This window comes from Pistacia vera, unplaced genomic scaffold (genome assembly GCF_008641045.1).
Source record: "Pistacia vera cultivar Batoury unplaced genomic scaffold, PisVer_v2 Contig216, whole genome shotgun sequence".
Classification (NCBI taxonomy): domain Eukaryota; kingdom Viridiplantae; phylum Streptophyta; class Magnoliopsida; order Sapindales; family Anacardiaceae; genus Pistacia; species Pistacia vera.
The window spans coordinates 366,395-387,143 of record NW_022196020.1 but is presented as its reverse complement, the minus strand read 5'-3'; the positions used below and the strand labels follow the sequence as shown (position 1 = coordinate 387,143).

General features: G+C 33.9%; 1 protein-coding gene and 1 pseudogene across 1 annotated transcript in view; both read right to left on the bottom strand.

Moving 5' to 3' along the window:
- LOC116129992 (probable LRR receptor-like serine/threonine-protein kinase At1g06840) overlaps nt 1–20,749 on the bottom strand; it is a 73,623-nt gene that overhangs the window by 12,316 nt on the left and 40,558 nt on the right.
- On the bottom strand, nt 5,448–19,796 carry LOC116129972 (annotated as a pseudogene).

Genomic DNA, 20,749 nt, shown 5'->3' with positions numbered 1-20,749 from the left:
TCTGTTTCCATTCAAGAGTCGGCACACACATGTACATCAGTAATATTAAACCAACACAAAGTATATTGTTTCAAATAGTATCATATTGGACGTAAATAATTTAATAAACACCTGCATCTATAACTTACAAGAGTAGTAAGATGATATATTCCCTATCTCCTTTGGTATGCTTCCTGTCAGATCATTCCACATGAATTCCTGCCAGCGGCACAAATCGAGAAAAGCATTGCAACATTGCATTGATTAACTTGGAAGATACAAGATATAATTCAGTTTTCTCAAGATATCAACTTATGTAATTTTTGCCTCACAATATTCGAAGACGAGATAGCTGGCCAAGCTCAGGCGCTAAACTTCCCGAAAGATTCATGTTCAGGAGATGCCTGTATCGAAAATAGTGTTCATTATCATTAATTGTCACATCTTAGAATTAAAGATTTGAAAAATCATTGAAAGCAAGATAGCAAGCATGAAAAATGGTGAAAAGAGGTATGGAAAGGACATACAGATCCTGAACATGCAAGTAACCATCAGTCTCATTAATTGTGTCAAAACATAAAACTCCGCCAATTTGATAGGCATGGATCTCCCTCTTCCAGTTTCCGAGATGGTTCATAGATCAATTAATCTGCTCATGACTGCCACCAATGCGCTGACTGCAAATGGACATGAGCAATATAAAAATCATGGGATAAGGCATCTTCTAAATTCATACAGCCCAACTCCTAAATTCAATTCTCTTTTCATAAATGATTATCCTTGAATAAGATGTCACACTCACATACACTACTTATAGCAGTATGCCATCTTCTCGGACAAAACATTGAACTTCAATAAGACACTTAACACTATTTTACATATTTTCAATAACATTGAACTTCTTTGATGAGAAAAACTAGACAAAACTTAGTAGTGGGAGACATTGAAGAAAACTGAAAAGAAAACTATAAACTTGCAGTAAGATCCACCTTCTGAAGGATCTGTAATCTGAGCAACTGCAAAAAGCACCAAGTAACCATACAACCCCGCATAAACAAGTCCCAAAATCTCTTCCCCATCATCTTGATAATCTACAAAAGCAAGTGACCCAAAAAGCAGAAATAGCAAATGGTCAATGATAATTTGGCATTAACAGAACATTTACTTCCAACAAAAGAGTGAGCATTTGAACCCCAGAAGAACATTTGGCTGTAGGAAGCATGTTAAAGGGGAAAGTGAACAATCAACTCAAGTTTCCTATCAGAATGCTAAGTCTTATAGAATTACTTAGCTATCAGTAGTTGACTTGTCTTCTTCCTGAGTGCAAGATAAAGATAATTCTGGCCAAACATGAATCAATCAACTGGAAGATAATATCTTACTTGAGAAAGAGTCAATTAAAATATGTGAATCCGAAACCTTGAAGCATGAAGCCAAAACTCAATCAACTGAAGTCAAGGGATCCCGTGGGTGTTAAATGCTGAAAGCAAATTAACACATACCGAGCCACAAAAGTTTCTGGTAAAAATTTTTCGTCATGTATATCATCATAGACTTTTCTAAACTGAGGAAAAAAATGGTTTCTGGAAGGCACAGTCGTCATGGTTAGTTCATCTAAAAACCCCAAAAGATATTAAAACTCTCTGTTTTCTTCATCAAAAATATGCGACAGAGAAATTGGTCCTTTTGTTTTCATATTCGTGTGAGAAACGAGAAGCTTTTGCTTCAGTTTTTTTTTTACTGCTACAATGGATATGGACTTTATAAGTTTACGTGCTACACAAACCACAAGAACATAAATTATTATGAAAGAGGAGAGGGACGTATGGCGCGTGCTCTGAACGTGAATCATGAGTGGATCGTACTTTCATTCTTTCAGACATTGGATGTTGAAAGTACAAGTGTTGGGGCCACGTGGGGAGACAATTAACTTTTGTCTCAACGAGACCAAATTACTGAATTGGCCTTCCTAGCGGCCATATGATACAACCATGAAACATGATTAGCCCTCAAGTGATCAAGGTTGTATTTTTTTATCAGGGTTTTCAATGGAGTAAGTTTACTGTGATTTTTTCCGTGTAATGGTGGATATGGGTGTAAAGACTTCTTTAATATTGGAGGAATAACAACTATTTCATTTTATAGCTAGAAAGATATGTTGTTACGGAAACTAGCAATAATTAGACAATCAACCACAGTGGAATTGGATAGTATATGTTCATAATTATAAATAATCAGTTAGGAAAAAATTGGTGAATCCGTAATGCAAGAACACAAAAGACTTTTAAAATGGTTCGGCTGATTAGAACCAAGACTACGTCCACTATTATGTTATTGCATATGTTTGTTGTATACCCAAAGTGATTATAAGGAGGAAACACATAATAACGAGTTAAGATTTTCTCTCGGTTATTTCCTATGCTTGTATGAATAATAATCGATTGATCCCCTAAAACAGAGGTGAGACCTCCCTTTTATATACACTGTCTGACAATAGTTGGAGGTTGGTATTATGGGGTGGATTACATGTATAATCCCCTATAATCAAGATCTGAATCAATTCCAGCTCATGCTTAAGTCTAAACACCTATACTTAGTACTGTTGAGCTTGTTGGAGACGTCATCTGCTATAGGAGTGACACGCGGGACGATTCTGACCGCTAGATCTCTGTAGGGTTTATAAATGTTGGCATGAATTTGGCTCTTGGAAAATCATGCACAACAAGATAAATGTTTGAAAATTGTAATTGTTTTATATGAAGATAAATAACATGATGAGATGAAGATTAGTAACATGATAGAGACCAATTCCAATGCATGTGAAGCATTGATATCGAAATGATAACGACTTTCTTGAGAAAATATCATGTACCAATCTAGATTAGATCTAATAAACGTATTTTAAGTGAAGAACGATTCCATGAAACTTAATAAATCTGTATGGGATCGGATTGTTTTGTTCACAACAAATTTTTTTCTTAGTCCATGATAGTAACCCTTCTATAATCACCATTGGATGACCTGATGATAAAAGAATAAAAAGGTCCAATATGAGTTTCTGAGTTTAAGTCTCTCTAAACACTAATAGGGATGACCATTGAAGGGATTTACCTGGTCGTTCATTTCAAGGCCTCGAGGAATTAGTTAAGCCGTGCGTAAGCTAGCCCGGACACTCAGATCACCAAAAAAAAAAAAAAAAAACATTCTATGGTGGATACTAGTGCAAAGACTCCTTCCATATTGTTGGAAAAGCAACTAATTCGGTTAATAACTGAATTGATAAACGTTTAGACCTTGTGATTATTTTAGATGAAGATTCCGTATTAATAGTAATTTAATTTTCCAAATTAATATATTTTTCCAACAAATGATCAATTAATGCATTTTGAAAGAACATGGTGAGCCTCCATACCCTTGATTTGTCTACGATGAGCTCTAGTTTTTTTCCAATATTTTGATGATCTCAGAGGATTCAAAACTAATTTACCGGAATACTAAATTGTTATTTTAGTTTATGTTGTATTTTCTTTTAATTTTAGTGTTTTTAAATTAATATTAATTTTTATTTTGAGTTATTGTAGTTTAATATTTGCATTGAATAAAGTTTTGTTTTAATTTTTCATCATTTTTTGAATTAACATAAATAATAATCAAATTAACATAAATATAAATTAAAAAAATAAAATATATTTTATAATAGATAAATAGTATTACACCAAATCGGTGTGAATGAAAAATAATTATATGAAAACTTACCTTGTATATATCTTCGATCGGATTTTAAAGTATTCTAACAAATGCGCGTGAAAACTACTTTTATCATTGGACAAAATTATGGTGGAGACAGCAATGAATAATTGATTGAAATAATAAAGCAGATAACGTGTTCAATGTGCAAAAGGGTCAAGGTCTTGAGATATTTTCTTTTTGATTATCAAATTTTATGAATGTTGATAGCGTGTTCAATGGATAAAAAGTTTTCTTATTATATATTATTAAAATTCATAATAAATCCTATGAATAAATATCTCAATGTTTTATATCCTACGAATAAATTAATTAGGGGTATAGCAAGGAACGTGGTAAAATTGATGGTGAAATGGATGAGCATGTTTGTTTTGGGTTAGATGGGTTTTTTGTGTTGGGTGGTATCAACAATTTATGATGCTGCTATAGAGGAAGGTGATAGATCTTCGAGTATGGGTTTAGTGGTTGATGAATTTGGAGATTGAAGAAAGTGTTATTAATATGAATATGAATTAGATTGAAGAAAGTGTTATTAATATGAATTAGATTGTTTGAATTGAATTAGTATGGGTTTACTGTTGGTATAGTGTTATTAAATTGATGAGAAATTGAGTTGTTGTCAACTTCTGTGGTGAATTTAATTAAATTTTGAGTAATTGATTTGATTGTGGGGGTGTAACTGTAAAATATTAAAACTTCAAAAATTGTGGGGGTGTCATTGGAAGAACTGAAAATTGGAATGAAAAGTACCGGTACACACGGGTCCATCCATACCCGCATAGGGGAGAGTGCAGGTCCAATATTTTGGGCTTGTTTAGATCAACCTGTTTTGGGCTCGTACCTGTTTGGACCAGACCCATACCCAGTCCACTCCCCATTTTGCCTAAATCATAAGTTGTCATACTATAATATAATGTTATAATTAATTACATTTTTAATCGGTTGATTTCACTTGGCAGAGAGACAATTTCATACACATGAATCCCTAAAAGAATGCCCTCATAAGCAAATTTTGATGCAGAATCACGAACCCCAAAAAACATGAATTATGCAACTGCACATGATCTACAAGAAACACACCATTTATCTTCTAAAACAAACTACCAGAAAAATCAGGCGAAATCCCAAAAATATAAAGAATTTCGTTAACCCAATAAAAATCAGTGCGTGATGATTTCTCGAAATTGACGAAAAACATTATAGCCACAACCCCAATTCAACATCGAAAATGAGAGATCGTTCGCAATTCAGGAGAAATGAAAACCCAAAAAAACATCAATTACGAAGAAAGCCTAAAAAATTCAATAAAAAATCAAAAGAATAAGAGAGAAAATGTCAATCACGTGTTACAAAAGTCTAAACCTAATATGTCTTGCATCCAATATTATCTCTTAAAAGCTTTAAAAAAAAAAAAAAAAAAAACCCGAGTATTCAAATAAAAAATATACTGCATATATAAGACAAAAGCAAATTTCTACTATAGTTAAATTTAATATGATTCATTCCTTCGAAGTTCTTTCAACTCTTGTGCAGAGTTCAGTACTCAAGAAACATAATGAGCCTGCAAGAACTCTAATGAATGTACACTGTTTCACTAATATATATAACTATTTCATTCACAGGATGGAATTTTAAACAAGGACAAGATCCGTATTACATATTCCTCATGGTACAACTACTACTGCACATGAAAAACCATATTAAAACTCCTTTTCAGGGTGTTAACGAGGTGAAATGGTGGGAATGACACCACTCACGAGGTCACTGCCCAGTACATTACATGAAAAATATTGATCCCTCGTCATGAACGATGAAGAAGCTGCTGCTGATGTTGATTTGCTGCCAGAATGCATGGAGGTGGATTCAGAAAATGTGGCATCGGTCTCTGGTATCATCTTCAGTATGGTTTCTAGCTCCCTCACTACATCTGACATGGATGGCCGTCGTTCTGTCTTGTCATGGCAACAATTGAGGGCCAAAGCCACAAACCTCTCGATGCATTCAGATGGGCAAGACTCCATTCTATTGTCTATGACGGAGAACATCAAGCTCGATTCACGAGCTACATTCACCTGGATATAGATTTCGTTTTCTCGTAAGAAAGGTATGTATTGGATTATTAGCATAATCAGTTAATTAGTTTAGTTAGCTAGTTAATCTGTTAATCTGTTAATTAGTTAGTAATCTGTTAGTTAGTTGTTAATTAGTTGTTATGGTTAATTAATTGTGGTTGACTAACTATGGTTACTTGTATATATAAGCTTCTCTGCTTGTAAACTAATCCCTTAAGCTAAATAAAAATTCTTGTCTCTCAAATGCGAGATTTGTTCATGGTATCATAGCAGTGTTTTTCAACTGCAAAATTAGTAGCCTCAATTAAAGATTCAAGTTAGAATCAACTCTAGAATCAACTCTGTTTTTCCCTTTTCTTCTTCATCTCTCTAAAATCAGAATAAGTTCATCCAGCTGTTAGCTAAAATCTGTTGATTAATTCAACTGAATTTCTGCACAAAACTAAAACAAATTCATCTCAAAATGTCAAATGTTATTGACTCAAGTGCACCTCTCTACATACATCCATCAGATACGCCTGGTTCAGTCCTTGTTTCAGAGCAACTTACGGGAATGGAAAATTATGGGATTTGGAGTCGTGCAATGATTGTTTCTTTAAGAGCAAAAAACAAATTAGGGTTTGTTGATGGATCTTGTGAGAAGGTAAATTTCAATCAATCTTTGCATGCATAGTGGGAACGTTGTAATTCCTTGGTGTTAGCTTGGATTTTCAACACTGTTTCAAAGGAAATATTCAACAGTATTGTATACTCTAGTAGTGCGCGACAGGTTTGGCAAGATCTTCAAGAACAATTCCACAAGGTCAATGGCACAAGAGTCTTTGGTATCCACAGAGAGATAGTTAACATGATGCAAGGAACTCACTCGGTTGCAATATATTACAACAAGCTGAAAACTCTATGGGATGAACTCAGCTCATTGGTGAGTTTGCCACCACCTGACAGTGAATCAGCTAAAGCATATTTGGCACATCTTAACCAACAAAAACTTCTACAATTCCTTATAGGACTTAATGACTCATATGCATTGGTGCGAAGTCAAATCCTGTTAATGGTTCCCCTACCTTCTGTCAAACAGGCTTATTCAATTGTAAGTCAAGATGAAAGCCAAAAGGTCTTGACTGGATTTAATCAGAACACTGAAGTTAATACGGCTCTTTACTCACAAGGGAATCAAAGAAACCAGACTTAGAGCTCAAAATATAAAGGAAAAAAACCCTATGTTAAATGTGATTACTGCCACATAGCAGGACACAAGAAGGATAATTGTTACAAATTGCATGGATATCCGACAGATTTTCAGTTTACCAAGAATAAGTCAGGATCAAAAGCTAAAGCCAATCAAGTTCACTCAAGTCAAGAATCAGATTCACAAATTGAATCAACAACTGACAACAACAAAGGAGTTAGCTTAGGCAATGTTTTAACTCCACAGTAGTATACTCAATTGATTCAGTTACTAGGCAAGGAGAACTTGAGAACACCATCAGCTAACCTGGCAGGTAATATTGTTTCCCTATTTTCAAATTGTGGTGTTATTGATGATTGGATTCTTGACTCGGGAGCCACTGATCATATGACTCATAGTTTACTTATTATATATTATTAAAATTCATAATAAATCCTACGAATAAATATCTCAATGTTTTATATCCTACGAATAAATTAATTAACAAGTATATTTTTTTTTAATCATGACTTTAATCTTTTATTTATTCAAAAATGGTGTGGATTGAGGATTTCTGTTGAACGCCTTTGCCATTTCAATGTCAATCAAATTGTCAAGGGATACTATTGTCATTTCATGTACAAAATATATAGGAAACACTAAATGAAAATGTGATAGAAATGACTCATAATGAGTTGTAATTGACTTGTACACATACTCTGTAATTGACTTCTAAGTCAATGAAGAGGAAGTTGTCAGAATTATGTGGATGTAAGAATTGAGGGAACACTGTTTAATTAGGAGTATAGCAAGGAATGTGGTAAAATTGATTGTGAAATGGATGAGCATGTTTGATTTCCTATGCTTGTATGAATAATAATTGATCAATCCCCTAGGTGAGACCTTCCTTTTATATACACTGTTTGACAATGGTTGGAGGTTGGTATAATGGAGTGGATTACATGCATAATCTCTTATAATTAAGATCTGAATCAATTCTCGCTCATGCTTAAGTTTGAACACCTATACTTAGTACTATTAAGCTTGTTAGAGAAGTCATCTACTATAATAACGACACGTAGGATGATTCTGATTTTTTGAAAGTTGTAATTATTTTAGATGAAGATAAATAACATGATGAGATGAAGATTAGTAACATGATAGAGACCAATTCCAATACATGTGAAGTATTGATATCGACTTTCTTGGGAAAATATCACGCAGCAATTTAGATAAATGTTTGATTGATTGATAGTTGACAGAGACCCTTTAATTGAATAAGACAGAGTAGAGTAGGTTCCAAGGAATAAACCCAAATTTATCTTCTTGTAGATAAAGTTTCATCATTTTTTTTTTAAGGAAAATCACCATGAAGATGAAGATTGTGTATCAAATTTGTGTACTGAATAATGTGATAAAATCAATTAATATTAATTGATAATAAATCAATGATTAAAATTTTGTCACATTATTTAATATACAAATTTGATACACAATCTTCGATACCTCCAACATTACTCTTTTTTGAATGATAATAAGAACACAAAGGGAAAAAGAGTGTAGAATTAATTAAAAAAAGTTAATAATATGATAAATCATGGCACGCTGTTTTCAGGAAAGGATCCCAAAACCACCAAACTCAATACCACTTCTCGTGCTACAGCCTACAAGTACAAATATAACAAAGCGGTTTTCAGACAAGGCATAGAGACTTTGGAATGTCAACAGAAGTACTTCGTCAGTCGGTGGACCGTTTTGCCCTCTACATTTTTGTTTATTGTAAATTAATATTATAAATAGGATTTCCTTTTTCCTTTTTTTCTTTTTATCTCAATTTTAAAAAGATGTTTTTAAATTATTGGTATTTAGGGGTGAGCACGGGTAGTGGGTATAACTAGAACCTGCAAGTAGAACCAGAATCGGAACCTACCCGAAACCGACTCAATGTGGGTAGGTTCTGATTCCATTTTATTGGAACCGATACTATACGATCCCGGTTCTTGTTCCTATAGGTTTCGAAACCAAAACTGGAACCTGAGAAAAGAACCTGAAGCAGACACCCGACTTAGAACATGCTTGGAACCTGTTTGCGTTTTGGTTTTGATTAAAAAAATTTATGTGAATTGTGATGAATTGATTGAATTAAAGTGTTGTCTAGAGATTAGAGGATTTAGGAGTCACATTGGACACAAATGAATGAGTAATCAAAAGTTGAAAAACCACTAAATGTAAGTTTTCTTAATTTGTTAGGGGTGTATTTGTAAACTTTTAAGGTATTTTTTTTATTTTTTAAACTAATAAGGGGTAATTAATTTTTTACAGGGTACCTGGGTAAGGAACCGGAACCTGTATTTTAGGTTCCGATTCCTTTTTTTTGGGAACCTGTACCATGCGGTTTTGATTTTGGTTCCCCCGAAAAATGTAGGATACCCAGACTCACTCACCCCTAATTGGTATTGGATAAAGATCAATTTATTTTTATCCAAATTTGTTTTTATATCTTTCATCAATAGCTAAGATATAATATAAGATTCTTTAAGATCTTTTTATATTTTATATTTTTGGGTATTTTATTTTATTTTTGTGTATTTATTATTATTAATATCATATTATATTTGGACCAACTTACACGCGACTAATTCTCAGGGGAGATGCGAAAGAAGTAGATAACTAGCACTTGTCCTACCACACTCGAACTATCCATCGCTAATATATATGTATACAACTAAATAAAAAATAAAAAATGATAATGTATATGTAATTACACATCATGTCTAACAATTCACGACATAGGACAAATGTAAATTCTATACCCCCTTGTCGTAACGTGAAGCATATGAGAGAGAAATGCCAATTCCTCTCATGATAGCATGCAGAAAATTAAACATGTAATCAATCACATGTTATATTGGTTAAAGTCTAAACCTAATATGTCTTGCATCTAATATTATGCGTAAAATTCACTCTTAAAAACTAAAAAAAAAAAAAAACCGAGTATTCAAATAAAAGATATACACCATATATAAGACAAAAACAAATTTCACGATAGTTATATTTAATATGATCATTCTTCGAAGTTCATTAACTCTTGTGTAGAGTTCGTACCCAAGAACATAATGTGCCTGCAAAAATCATTGACAAATGTATCACTATTTCACAATACAGTCAAACTTCTACCATAATCATAACAAGGGACTAACTAATTTTTTACTATAAAAGTTATAACTTAATAGAGGTAAGCTAATTATTTATTTCAAAATTCATGTTTTAGTAGTACAATATTAAGATTCATTCATGTTTATAATATTAGGGTTTCAATTCAGTATTTCAATTGCCTATTTTTGAAACGGATAGAAGATCATATTTTAAACCAACAAAGATAATTGTCCTTAATAGAATTGTAAATACAGTTACTATATGACAACTAACGTGAGTCATAGACAATTGTTAATTGTTTAAGCATTACAAAATTAGGACCTCCAATATCGATGAATTGCAAGTTACAAATTCATGCAAGTTACTATGTGCAGGTAATTTTCCTTAAGATAAAAATTAGAAAAATTATAACTTATTATAATGTAGAGTTATTCTTATTTATAATTATCTCAATTAGGAATGTATTTTTTATAAGTTTATTCCTATATAGAGCAAGGTTTTACAACTCCTTTGCAGGGTTTTAACGAGGTGGGATATGGGAATGACATCACTCAAAGGTCACTGCCTGACCATAAGATGAAAAATATTGATCCCGTCATGAACGATGAAGAAGCTGATGCGATGTGATTTGCTGCAGAATGCATGGAGGTGGATTCAGAAAATGTGGCATCAGTTTCTGGTATCATCTTCAGTATGGTTTCTAGCTCCCTCACTACATCTGACATGGATGGCCGTCGTTCTGTCTTGTCATGGCAACAATTGAGGGCCAAAGCTAAAACCTCTGGATCATTCAGATGGGCAAACCCCATTCTATTGTCTAGTGGAGAGCATCAAGCCCGATTCACGAGCTACATTCACCTGGATATAGTTTCGTTTTCTCGTAAGAAAGGTATGCAACAGGGAATAGATATTCAGGAAAGAGTTCTCTGTGTTAAAAGTACCTCGCGAACTATGTTTTTTCCATCTGATATTGGTGTGCATACCCGTCAAGAGCTCCAGGAGTACAACTCCGAGGCTATAACATCACTTTTATCTGTCAACTTGTGAGTTAGAAAATATTCGGATCGGGTACCCTGCATGTACAAGATCATAAATATGTACTTGAGGCGGAATAAAAATTGCCAGACTTACAATGAAGTTGGATATTTGTTGAGAAAGATTAATTTCGAAAAGCTTTTGATCCTTGAACATGGTGAATGAACAATTGAACAGATTCAACATACTGGTGTTCCCTTGACAATTGTGGAAACATGAGTTGGCATGGTTCCTTCATCACCTAGGACCGAGCAAGTCGTGAGAGTCCAAAATCAGCACTTATCAATAAACTGGAGTCAAGAAGTATGTTGCTGGTTTGATATCTCGGTGGAACAAGTGGGTTTGCTTCAGTATGGAGGAAAGAATCCCCTTAGCTGTCTATGCAATGCGGACCCTCATACCAAAATTTGGGTGCTTAGCTTTACCTGCATTTGATATTCAAAAATCAAATTTTGAGCCCGGAAAATAAAATAGAAGGGGTTAATAACCGGATTCTGAATTTTTCATACCCGAAAGCCAGTCTCTCAAGTGCCATTAGGCATGAACTCATCACCCAGCATCTGCAGAATACCAAGACACAAAGCAGTGTGATTTACAAATTTTTATAGACCTAATTTTTTCTTGGGTAAAACATCCATAAATCAGATATGTCTGGCATCTAGAGAACATACCTGCTCCTCTTCTTCATCACAGTGCCCAACAAAGAACCAGGTTCCGATGATGTAACCTTGACAATAATTTTATCTCAGTCAAGAATTCTTTTTGGCCCTGTAAAGACCTTCTTCTTCTGCTCGTTTTATGGCGACTACGTATTGTCAGATAAAATCCTTTATAAACCTTTCCATAACCTCCTTGACCAACTGAGTTGAGCGTTAAAGTTGTCAGTTGCCGATGCCAATTCTTTGAACTTGAAGCCCTTCACTCCATCATTTTCATTGAAACCTTTGTGGCTGCAAACATAAGGAACTTCACACTCTTTCCCAGTATGTTGTTATATTGAGGATTTGCAGAAATCAATATAGGTAGTTGTATTAGAAAACTCACACATCGCCGCCTTCTGGGCAGGAGTGCTGTTTTCTGGCATGTCTTCTTGTCATCAGAAATGTTACGGCTGCAGATATTACCACAGCACTGGCATGGCTGTACTACAATTGCTGCCAAACACCTTTACAATACCTGCCTTTGAGTCTCAGGATTTACTGTAGCAGTGAGAAATCATAAGTATAAATTAAGACAGCATTATCATTGCAACATGCAGAAAGGCATTAAATATAAACAGAACTACTATATCTATCAATTCCAAGCTCAGTGTATCCGTAGTGCTTTGCCGACATAATCCTAAGTCTACTTAAGGCTAAATTTTTTTTAGAACAGATTAAAGAGCAATGGCAGGCTTAGATACATCACTCGCATAAGGTCCCAGGAAGTGAAGTTGAGCAGCTCATAAGGTCCAAATAGGTCTCCCCAGGAAATCTCCAGGATGTATATTTCTCTAATTCGCAGCCCCTCACTTGTATTAAACACAGTTAGTGGCATGAAAGGACAGCTTCAAATACATCCTTAGACGAGTCCTTTTCCCCAGCAATTGATCAACTGATAGTTGATAAATGCTTAAGTTGAGAGAACGAGTCCGTATGCTTCAAAAAGGTTGGCATATGGACCGAAATAAGAAAAACTAGGATTTTCAGCCGGTATCCAATTCTCAGAGGTGCTGCACAGCTACATAAACACCAGATGCTGGGACATATTCGTAAAATCTGTAGACATGCCTCAATAGGACATTTTGAATTGGTGGAATTTGTAATTGTCTCATCGTCTTCTGTTTTAGAATAACAGAATTGGTCTATGTTTGGTATGTTTGCACTTGTGCAGACAGGATTGCCGCGAGCCTAAAAAAAACCGCTAATATGGTAGAAATGAGTGGCAAAATTAAGGACCAATATGCAGTTAGCTTTTCCATTAATAAATATTTGTAGTTTTCATGATGACCAGAATAACTGGAAAGAAAGTAGAAGATTACACAGTAAAAGGACAAAAATCAATAAAAAATACACTAAAATTTTCTCCATGCTTTGCATGCCGTTTCTAGGACATTGAATAAAAAGAAATTATACCGGACTTTGAAAGGAATACTTGCATGGTTCATTATTTGCCGGGGCAAGCAAAGCTTACAGCTATTTCTTAGTCAAGCAATAGTTATCTTGACGCTACATCATACAATACAACATTAGAAAAGCTAGTTGTATCATTTCCATCTCCATAGAATATGCTTGTTGGCCTGTCCTATAGCAGGACATTATGAGCAACAATCTAACCACTATACAGAGGCATAAGTTTATAAATTTATTATTTAAGCAGATTTTATATTAGATATAGTTGACAAACTGAGTCCTTGATTGTCGTACATGATGCATCAAGATAAATCACTCAAGTTCAGAATCTTGAAATTGCCATATCATCATTCTGGTTTTTATGAAAATGTCATACCTGCAAAGTCAAAGATGTCCAACCATGCAAAATCCTCATTCATGCAGTGTAATTACTAGCAAACAATAATGATGTATATAATAAGAAAGCAGCATACCTTAGTGTGACATTGTTTGGAGGATTTAGATCTCCTAAAACGCTTGAGAAATTATTGTTCTCAGATCACTGCATTTTGAATGTACAAAGATAAATGATTGGCATGAGATATGGTTTACAGAGCCAGACTTTTAAAACCGATGAAGCTCACTCCAAAAATTAACAAATAAGAAAACTAATTCAATTTCAGAATAATGGGTTGTCAATGAGCCGTGTAAATCAGCAGGGAATCAGTGAAGCATAAAGCAAATAATAACTCAAAGTTTCTTTTTCGGATCTTACAGTGACAGTATAGCACTTGAACTCCAGGACAGTGTCTGCCATATGCTAGCCGGGATAGAACCATCCAAAAAATTGTTATCAAGTGACTGAATAGAACATAATTTGAAAATCATATTAGATTAGATAATCAATCATCATTAAGAAATGGTCTAAATAATAATTCATAACTGTAATTCCAAAACAGGAAATGACAAGGAATAATTAGAAGTAAATATATTCTCACAGTCTCTGAAGAGAAGGAAGATCTGAGAACTTGCTGGGATGATCCATTAAGACTGTTTCTGAAAGTCACTGCAATGACAAGGTAAAATTACTCTGACATCCCTCCATTTTACTTATCTATTTGAACAAAATGAGTGACATTTACGATGCCATTATACATGGTTTCATATTATCAGAAAGCTTATTTGATGGTATGGGTCCAGTAAGCTGATTCCCGCTAAGATCCCTGTCACATGACCCCGTAACAATTAATATAAGTTAAATTTGGTAGTTATCTAGAATGGAAATAAATAAATCAAAACTCAAGAGTTAATGCATCCTACTGAAAGTGATAAAAAAAAATCTGCAACAAAATTTGAACAATACTCAAACTTACAGAAGTATAGCGTGGAATCCTGCTAAGATCAGAACGGCTCCCTGCAGCTGCAATGTCTTAGACTTCTGCCAATTTTGGAGAGAAAATGTAGCAGCATCAGCATAGCATATTTTTTATGTAGGCAGAAACAAATTATCATTTTGATGCTGACAACAATATGACCAGCAGTCTATTGCAACCTCAACATCAAGGTTCTCAATATCAACCAGGCCATATTTGAGCATTGCAGAGGTACTTCAGGTTTCAAACTCAGACTGAAGTTAACTTTTAGTAGATCCTGCTTTTATAATCAATCATAAATGTCTTCTTTTGGAGTCCTTAGAAGTTACAGTTGCGACCTCTACCAAATCATTGAATTATTGATTCCTGAAACATTTCTAGGAATACTAAAGATGACCAATTAAAGAGACAAAAAGGAATAGAATTTAAAGATATATGTGGACCTACATTCTGATGTTTCATAAAACATTCTTAAAAAGAGAGTCTCTGAACAACAACTAAAGCAAGGTGATTGTATGTGCATTCAAAATTAACAATCAAAATTTTTAAAAAGTTGGTTTCGACATCTGATTTATTCAAAATCAAGTTCGAACTAAGTATACTGATCTACAATCCTCATCAAATAGCCAAAGATATTGCAACCTCAACGAGGTGAGTGTATCTGTCTTTCCTTCCAAGACTAATTCCTAGTACTGTTTTCTTTCAAATGCAAGGAGGTCTTTTAAAAAATATTAATCTAAAGGCCAAACACATGCAAATTATCTGTATATTAATGAAAACAGTGCGAAAAGTGAACAGTTTCAGTAGCACTTACAATTTAACTAAGCTGGAAAAGTTTCCATAAGTGGCGGATTCTGTCCCACTAAAGTTATGTTATCAGTTACTGCAGAGAGAAAAAAGAAGAATTGTCGTAAATAAAATAATTTTCAATATGATAAACCATGTTGCCTGTACACCTAACCCCATTAGCGTGCCCTTAATGGGGTTTAAATTCCTTCCATCAACGAAGCAAATACAATCAAGCCATATAGTTTTAATCAATCGACCAAGGTGAAGGGGGTGGGGTGAGATGGATTTGGTCAGGCTGAGGAGAGTATTTTCGTGGTGATGGGGAGGGTTGTTGACGCCCGGGCTGAAATCGATCTACGCTGGCGTTGGTTAGATCTGGCCAAAATCAGTTGATTTCGGCCAGATCTTGGATAGATTTTCTAGGGCATGGCTCAAGGGAGGATTGAGATTGCATTCAGGGTGTCGGCATCGCCAACCAGTCGACGATCAATTGTATTTGGGGTGTGTTTGCTAAGTTTTAAACCTGTAGGGACATATCATATTGGCAGGGGTGTATTGCTAAATTTTAAAAGTTTTGACACTTGGTTTGATGGCCAGTTAAACCGGTCAACCCGGACCTGACAACTTTTATGGGTTTCTCCTCCATGTAGTTATCAAAACATTGCCTATGATAATACCTCCCTGTGTATGATAAGTTTTGGGCCCTGCTACAAACCCAGTTAATTAAGACGACAAGACAGCCTACCAAATTGCAGTTATGAATAGCAGGGCAGAGGAAAATACAGTATGCGCAATGTTGGCAACTCTGAGTATTCTGGTGGAGAGATCCAGTCAAGTTATTTACCACAAGCCTGCAAGCATGTGTTAATGAACTACAAATCTCTCTGATCAGATAACAGCTTTAACCAGAAAAATCGTCCAACAAGAAATGTTACAGCAGAGAATAACAATAAAAGCAAATCTGTATGAACTCACAAGTGATAAGTCTGGATAAATTGAAAAGCTCAGGTGGAAGTTGACCAACAATTGAATTGTTGTTCAAGTGACTGCAATATTCAGATATATCATAGAACAAAATAACTGCCTTGCCGAATGGAACTAGCCTATGGATTGATGATCCACTTACAATTGTCTCATACTGCATGTTAGCGAATGATTTTGGTATAGTGCCCGAGATATTGTTCTCGTCTACTTGGAGTCTGTTCAAGTTTGAAAGCTTGCCTAGCTCTTCCGGTAAAGATCCTGATAATCTGTTTCCATTCAAGAGTCTGCACACGCATGTACATCACGTAATATTAAACCAACACAAATATATTGTTTCAAATAGTATCATATTTGATGTAAATAATTAATAAACACCTGCATCTATAACTTACAAGAGTAGTAAAGATGATATATTCCCTATCTCCTTTGGTATGCTTCCTGCAGATCATTCCACATGAAATTCCTGCCAGCGGACAAAATCGAGAAAAGCATTAGCAACACTGCATTGATTAACTTGGAAGATACAATATAATTCAGTTTTCTCAAGATATCAACTTATGTAAATTTTGCCTCACAATATTCGAAGACGAGATAGCTGGCCAAGCTCAGGCGCTAAACTTCCCGAAAGATTCATGTCAGAGAATGCCTGTATCGAAAATGTTCAGTATCATTAATTGTCACATCTTTAGAATTTAAAGATTGAAAAATCATTGACAGCAAGATAGCAAGCATGAAATGGTGAAAAGGGTATGGAAAGGACATACAGATTCTGAACATGCAAGTAACCTCAGTCTCATCAATTGTGTCAACATAAAACTCCGGTCCAATTTGATAGGCATGGATCTCCCTCGTTCCAGTTTCCGAGATGGTTCATAGGATCAATTAATCTGCTCAGACTGCTCCCAATGCGCTGACTGCAAATGGACATGAGCAAATATAAATCATGGGATAAGGCAACTTCTAAATTCATACAGCCCAACTCCTAAATTCATTCTCTTTTCATAATTGATTATCCTTGAATAAGATGTCACACTCACATACACTAGTTAAGCAGTATGCCATCTTCTCGGAGCAAAACATTGAACTTCAATAAGACACTTAACACTATTACATATTTTCAATAACATTGAACTTCTTTAGATGAGAAAACTAGATATCAAAACTTAGTAGTGGGAGACATTGAAGAAAACTGAAAAGAAAAAACTATAAACTTGCAGTAAGATTCACCTTCGAAGGATCGTAATCTGAGCAACTGCAAAAAGCACCAAGTAACCATACACCACGCATAAACAAGTCCACAAAATCTCTTCCCCATCACTTGATAATCTACAAAAGTGACCAAGCAAAAAGCAAATGCAAGTGACAATATATTTGGATTACAGACATTTACTTCCAACAAAAGAGTGAGCATTTGAACCCCAGAAGTGTAGGAAGCCTGGAAAGGGGAAAGTGAACAATCAACTCAAGTTTCCTATCAGAATGCTAAGTCTTATAGAATTACTTAGCTATCATTAGTTGACTTGTCTCCTTCCTGAGTGCAAGATAAAGATAATTCTGGCCAAACATGAATCAGTCAACTGGAAGATAATATCTTACTTGAGAAAGAGTCAATTAAAATATGTGAATCCGAAACCTTGAAGCATGAAGCCAAAACTCAATCAACTGAAGTCAAAATGTTTCTTAATGTTATAAATAATATTTAATCATTTTAAAATGCATCAGTTTCTATTAAAAGAATTATTCATTTATATACTTTTAAAATGTTCGTTTCTTTTTTCTTTACTTTTTTAATTTCTAGTTAAAGTTCTTAATTATTATTTGGTACAAGTTTTAATTTTAATTCAATATTCTAAACATATTAAATATAAAACAATATGATTTTATGTAATAAACAAAAGACAATATTAGTTTATATTTAGTGCAGTATTATCTCATTATCTCGTTAAATTGTAAATTTATATTAACGTGTGATAAATCCTTCCAATGATGTGAGTTTATTTGAATGATAAAAGCAGATAATAAAGCAGATAACGTGTTCAATGTGCAAATGGGTCAAGGTCTTGAGATATTTTCTTTTTGATTATCAAATTTTATGAATGTTGATAGCGTGTTCAATGGATAAAAAGTTTTCTTATTATATATTATTAAAATTCATAATAAATCCTATGAATAAATATCTCAATGTTTTATATCCTACAAATAAATTAATTCACAAGTATTTTTTTTTTTAATCATGACTTTAATCTTTTATTTATTCAAAAATGGTGTGGATTGAGGATTTTCCTAGAACGCTTTTGTCATTTCAATGTCAATCAAATTGTCAAGGGATACTGTTGTCATTTCATGTACAAGATATATATGAAACACTAAATGAAAATGTGATAAAAATAACTCATAATGAGCTGTATGCATACTCTGTAATTGACTTCTAAGTCAATGAAGAACACTAAATGAAAATGTGATAAAAAAGACCTATAATGAGCTGTATATATACTCTGTAATTGACTTCTAAGTCAATAAAGAGGAAGCTGTTAGAATTATGTGGATGTAAGAATTAAGAGAACACCGTATAATTAGGAGTATAGCAAGGAACGTGGTAAAATTGATGGTGAAATGGACAAGCATGTGAAGATTAGTAACGTGATAGAGACCAATTCCAATACATGTGAAGCATTGATATCGACTTTCTTGAGAAAATATCACGTACCAATTTAGATAAATGTTTGATTGATTGACAGTTGACACAGACCTTTCAATTGAACGAGACAGAGTGGAGTAGGTTCCAAGGAATAAACCCAAATTGATCTTTCTGCAGATAAAGTTTTTATCATTTTTGTAAGGAAAATCATAAAGCCATCGAAAGGTTATGTACTAAATCTGTATATCGAATGACATAGTAAATAGATTAATATTAGTTGATAATAAATTAATAATCAGAATTTTATCATCTTATTTAATGTACAAATTCAATGTATAATCTTTGATAACTATAACATTACTCTTTTTTTAATAATAATAAGAACGTGAAGTGAAAAAGAGTGTAGAATTAATTAAAAAAAATTAATATTATGATAAATCATGGAATGCTGTTTTCAGGAAAGGATCCCAAAACCACCAAACTCAATACCACTTCTCGTGCTACAGTCTATAAGTACAAATGAGTAATGTTATGTACACTAACTAAATTGTACTAATCCAAGTACTAACAATTGAAATTTTGAAATTTTTTATTTTTATTTTTGGGGGGAACTGACGTGGCAATAAAGAGGTATGTCAAGTCAGTTAGTACTTGGGTTGTATGGTTTTTTGTTAGTGCACATAACATTATCCAGTACAAACATAACAAAGCGGTTTTCAGACAAGGCATAGAGACTTTAGAAAGTCAACAGAAGTACTTCGTCATTTGGTTAATCGGTGGACCGTTTTGCCCTCTACATTTTTGTTTATTGTAAATTAATATTATTAATAGGATTTCCTTTTTTTTTTTTTTTTTCTTTTTATGTCAATTTTAAAACGAAGTTTTTAAATTATTGGTAATAGGGGTGAGCACGGGTAGTGGGTATAACTGGAACCTGCGAGTAGAACCAGAATTGGAACCTACCCGAAACCGACTCAATGCGGGTAGGTTCCGATTCCATTTTATTAGAACCGATACTGTGCGATCCCGGTTCTGATTCCTATAGGTTTCGAAACCAAAACTGGAACCTGAGAAAAGAACCTGAAGCGGGCACCCGACTTGGAACCTGTTTGCGTTTTGGTTTTGATTAAGAAATTTTATGTGAATTGTGATGAATTGATTGAATTAAAGTATTATCTAGAGATTAGAGGATTTATGAGTCACATTGGACACAAATGAATGAGTAATCAAAAGTTGAAAAACTACTAAATGTAGGTTTTCTTAATTTGTTAGGGGTGTATTTGTAAACTTTTAAGGTGTTTTTTTTCATTTTTTAAACTAATAGGGGGTAATTAATTTTTTACAGGGTACTTGGGTAAGGATTCGAAACCTGTATTTTAGGTTCTGATTCATTTTTTTGGGGAACCTGTACTGTGCGGTTTCGATTTTGGTTCCCCTGAAAAATGTAAGATACCTAGACTCACTTACCCCTAATTGGTATTGTATAAGATCAATTTATTTTTATCCAAATTTGTTTTTCATCTTTTATCAATAGCTAAGATATAATATAAGATTCTTTAAGGTCTTTTTATATTTTATATTTTTTGGTATTTTATTTTATTTTTGTGTATTTATTATTATTAATATCATATTATATTTAGACCAACTTACACGCGACTAATTATCAAGATAAATGCCCCCTTGTCATAACGTAAAGTATAATGCGAGATAAATGCGAC